Source organism: Colobus angolensis, unplaced genomic scaffold (genome assembly GCF_000951035.1).
Source record: "Colobus angolensis palliatus isolate OR3802 unplaced genomic scaffold, Cang.pa_1.0 Scaffold238, whole genome shotgun sequence".
Taxonomy (NCBI): domain Eukaryota; kingdom Metazoa; phylum Chordata; class Mammalia; order Primates; family Cercopithecidae; genus Colobus; species Colobus angolensis.
Window position 1 is genome coordinate 1,433,016 of NW_012115577.1, and position 4,758 is coordinate 1,437,773.

Here is a 4,758-nt window from a genome sequence, read left to right on the forward strand (position 1 = left end):
GACCCACCCGCGGGGATTTTCGCTTAAACGGAAAATGAAACCGGGTAAACCCGCCTGGGGCTCTCCCAAGTCGAGGCTCCAGACAGGTCCCGCAGCCTCGGGGTGGATCTCGGACCCGGAGACTCAGGGTGACCCAGGCCGTCCGGAGGGGACGGGGAGGAGTCGTGACCTGCGTCCCGGGCTGGGGTCACTCACCGGCTTCACCCTCGTAGCGGAGCAGGGTCTGCAAGTTCCCTTGGAAAGTCTCTGCGTGGGTCTTGGCGCTTCGTATCTCCCGGTCCCAATACTCTGGCCCCTCCTGCTCCACCCACGGCGCTCGTGGCTCCATCCTCGGACTAGCGGCGTCGCTGTCGAACCGCACGAACCGCGTGTCGTCTACGTAGTCCACAGCGATGAAGCAGGACTCCCTGCGGCCGGGCGGGGACACGGTGGTGCTGAAATACTGAGAGATGACAATGTGCTAGCAGTCCTCACTCCCAGCGCCTCCTCGGCCTCGGCGTCCACTCTAGTGGCGCTTGAGGAGCCTTTCAGCTCGCCACGGCACCGTGGGAGCCCCTCTCGTCTGGCTGAGGTCAGAGCCGACTCCCTCTGCTTGCTGGCAGGTGTGGAGGGAAAGGCGCGGGCGGGAGCCGGGGCTGCGAGCAGCGCTCGCAGGCCAGTGCAAGTTCCGGCAGGCGCAGGCGCGGGGTTGGCGGGCCCCGCACACTGAGCGGCCGGCGCCGCCGGCCCAGGGTAGTGAGGGGCTTAGCACCCGGGCCAGCAGCTGTGGAGGTTGCGCCGTGTCTCCCAGAAGTGCCGGCGCGCCGGCGCTGCATTCAAATTCTCGCCAGGTTTAGCTGCCTCCCCGCGGGGCAGAGGTCGGGACCTGCAGCCCGCCATGTCTGAGCTCCCCACTGCGGTGGGCTCCCGCGCGGCCTGAGCCTCTCCGACGGGCGCTGCCCCTTGCTCAGTGGCGCCCGGTCCCATCGACAGCCCAAGAGCTGAGAAGTGCAGGAGCGGCTCGAGACTGGCGGGCAGCTACGCCTGCAGCCGCGGTGCAAGATCCACTGGATGAAGCCAGTTGGAATCCTGAGCCGGATGGGGACTTGAAGAACTTTTATATCTAGCCTGAGGATTGTATGTGCACCAATCAGCACTCTGTTTCTAGCTTAGGGTTTGTAAATACACCAATCAGCATTCTGTGTCTAACTCAGGGTTTGTGAATACACCAATTGGTACTCTGTATCTAGCTAACCTACTGGAGGCTTGGAGGACTAGCACTCTGTGACTCTGTGTCTATCGCAAGGATTGTAAATGCACCAATCAGCACTCTGTGTCTAGCTCAGGGTTTGTAAATACACCAATTGGTACTGTGTATCTAGCTAACTAGCACTCGGGGACTCTGTCTAGCTCAAGGATTGCAAACGCACCAATCAGCACTCTGTCAAAATGGACCAATCAGCTCTCTGTAAAAAGGACCAATCAGCTCTGTGTAAAATAGACCAATCAGCAGGATGTGGGTGGGGTTAGATAAGGGAATAAAAGCGGGGGGGGCAGCAAGGAGAGAGGGCAGAAGGAATCATTGGTGTTTTGGGTTTAGGGTCTTGCTGCTCTTTCAGGCTGTAACATTGTGAAGGTCTAAACAGCTTAGTAATAGTAAGGGAGTGTGACTGCTGAACCCACGTGGAGGAATGAACGGCTCCTAGACGTGCTGCTTTTAAGAGCTGTAACATTTACAATGAAGGTCTAGTAGCTTTGCTCTCTTTTTGAGGTGGAGTCTTACTGTGTGCCAGGCTGGAGTGCAGTGGCATGATGTCAGCTCAATGCAAGCTCTGCCTCATTTTCGAGTGTAGTGGGATTACAGGCGTCCACCACCATGCCAGGCTAATTTTTTGTGTTTTTAGTAGAGATGTGTTTTTCACCGTGTTAGCCAGAATATGCAGCTTCACTCTTGACAGCGCAGACTACGAACCAATCAGAATGGAAAAAGTTCCAGATTCATCTGAACATCTGAAGAAGCATTCCAGATACGCCAGTCTTTATGGAACTGTTAACACCGCGAGGGTGTAAGGATTTATTCGTGACATCAGTGAGACTAAGAACACAAATCCCAAACACAATACCTCAAGGGGTGGGAGCCTGGGAACGAGGAGGGTCTGAGACCCGCCCGACCCTCCTCTTGGCGCAGCTTGGCGGGCTGAGCTCGCTCCTAGCCACAAAGGCGGTTTCCTTCCCGACCCAGCACTCACCCACGCAGGTCTCGGTCTTGGTCAGGGCGGGAGTACCTGGGAGCGGCAGCAGCAGCAGCAGGAGGAGGAGGGTTCAGGGTTTCACGACCCCGTCCTCGGGATCTGCAGAGTCTTAAGTCCCATAGATTGCGACAGGGAGAAGAAACTGGGCATAGGGAATCTGCTAAGGCCGGGCTTCCCTAATCCAGACACCGCTCTCAGGCAGGACCTGAGACCCGGAGAGCGGTGGTCCTGCCGGAGGACCTGGGATTTCGCCCTGACCCTTCTCCTGCCCAGAGCGGTCTTTGTGACACTGTCTCCCTGTAGTCCTGGCTCAGGAGCTGTCATTGGTTCTCAAAAGCTTTGGTTTTCAATGATCCCTATTATGCTCTTAGGAATTAGTGAAGATGCCAAAGGTAATTTTGTTTTTATCTGTTAGTATTTACCATATTAGAATTTAAAACTTTAAATAGTTGATTTAGAGTGTTAATAACTCATTACACATTAGAAATATTTTCATGAGAAACCACTATTTACCAAAATAATACAGCGAGAAGAGTATTTTTTTGCATTTTACATGCTTACAAGTTCTCTTCTGGTCTCGGTAGACCAGTGGATTTTCACAGCTGTTTCTGCACGTAATCTGTTACATTGATTGAAGTCTATGAAAAAAATCCAGCCTCACCCAAACTTGTAGTAGGAATTTTTTTTTTTTTTTAATAACATCAGCAAAGGAATGCCCAAGATAAGGTGAAAGAGATCCAGGAAGCCAGAACTGCCCCAGGTGTGTGGGCATCAGTCCACAGGTAGCAGGACTGAGGCCTGTGGGCCAGATGTCTTCACAACAGTGAGGCTGATGGAATCCCAGGTATGCTTGAATATAGGGAGACTGTTTCAGTCTGTGTTATAGTTTGGATCTGTGTCCCTGCCGAAACCTCATGTCAAATTGTATCGTTGTTGGAGGTGGGGCCTGATGGGAGGTGATTTGGTGGCCGTTTCTCATAGTTTAGCACCATCCCCTTGGTGCTCTTCTCTGATTTTCTCACAAGATTTGGTTGTTTTAAAGTGTGTAGCACCTCCCCTGCGCCCTTGCTCCTTGCTTTGCCTTGCCTTGCCTTCTCATGACTAAGTTTCCTGAGGCCTTGAGGCCTCTCCAGTAAGCCTAGCAAGTGCCAGAATCATGCTTCCCATAGAATCTGAACAACCGTGAGCCAATTAAACTTCTTTTCTTTATAAATTACCCAGACTCAGGTATTTCTTTGTAGCAATGCAAGAACGAACTAATATAGTTTGTTTATGCTGCTATAACAAAACGCCACAGACTGAGTCAATTAAGAACAGAAATTTATTTTCTCACAGTTCTGGAGACTGGGAAGTCCGGGATCAAGGCACCAGGGTCTGTTGAAGCCCTCTTGCTGTGTCTTCACATGGCAGAAGATGGAAGGGCAAAAGAGAGGACAAGAGAAGCCAAAAGGGGTGAACCTGCTCTGGCAATAATAGTATTAATTCATGAGGGCAAAACCCTGGTGACACAAACACCTTCCATTAGATCCCACCTCCCAACACCACCGCATTGGAGACTGATATAGTTTGGGTGTTGTCCCCTCTAAATCTCATGTTGAATTTTAATCCCCAGTGTTGAAGCTGGGTCATGGTAGGAGGTGTTTGGGTCATGGAGCAGGATCCCTCATAGATTGGTGCTGTCCTTGTGATAGTGAATTCTCCTGAGATATGGTTGTTTAAAAATATGTGGCACCTCCCTCCCTACTTCCTCCTGCTATCACCAAGTGACATGCCTGCTTCTGCTTCTCCTTCCATAATAAGTGAAAGCTTTTTGAGGCCTCCCCAGAAGCCAAGCAGATACCAGTACCATGCTTGTATAGCCTGCAAAACCATGAACCAAGTAAACCACTGTTCTTTATAAATTACTCAGTCTCAGTTACTTCCTTACAGCAATACGAGAATGGACTGATACAAGGATCCAATTTACAACACATGAGCTTTGCAGGACACATTCAAACCATAGCAGAGGCCGCTGGGGAAAGTTTGGGAGAGATCTTGTAATGAGTAAGGCAGAAACTAAGCACGTGAAGGAACAAGACATTTATTAACCTCAGGCAAATTAAGAAGTAAATTTGACAGAGGGAAAGTAATCACAGCTGCTAGCCTAGTTGTGAATACCATTTACACGGTCATAATAATGTAAACACTGAACACTGAGCTAACCAAAATAAGAAAATAACTACGTTGGGAGGACAAGGGTATGTGGAATGGAGCTATCCACTACGGATGATAGATAAAAATAAACAACGGGCCGGGTGTGGTGGCTCACGTCTGTAATCCCAGCACTTTGGGAGGCCAAGGCCCGGCAGATCACGAGGTCATGAGATCGAGACCAGCCTGGCTAACAAGGTGAAAACGCGTCTCTACTAAAAATACAAAAATAGGCTGGGCGCGGTGGCTCAAGCCTGTAATCCCAGCACTTGAGGCCGAGACGGGCGGATCATGAGGTCAGGAGATCGAGACCATCCTGGCTAACACGGTGAAACCC

At 51.1% G+C, this 4,758-nt stretch overlaps 1 pseudogene; it reads right to left on the bottom strand.

The window, feature by feature from the left end:
• The window catches only part of LOC105513993, a 35,816-nt pseudogene that overhangs the window by 1,203 nt on the left and 29,855 nt on the right, over nt 1–4,758 (bottom strand).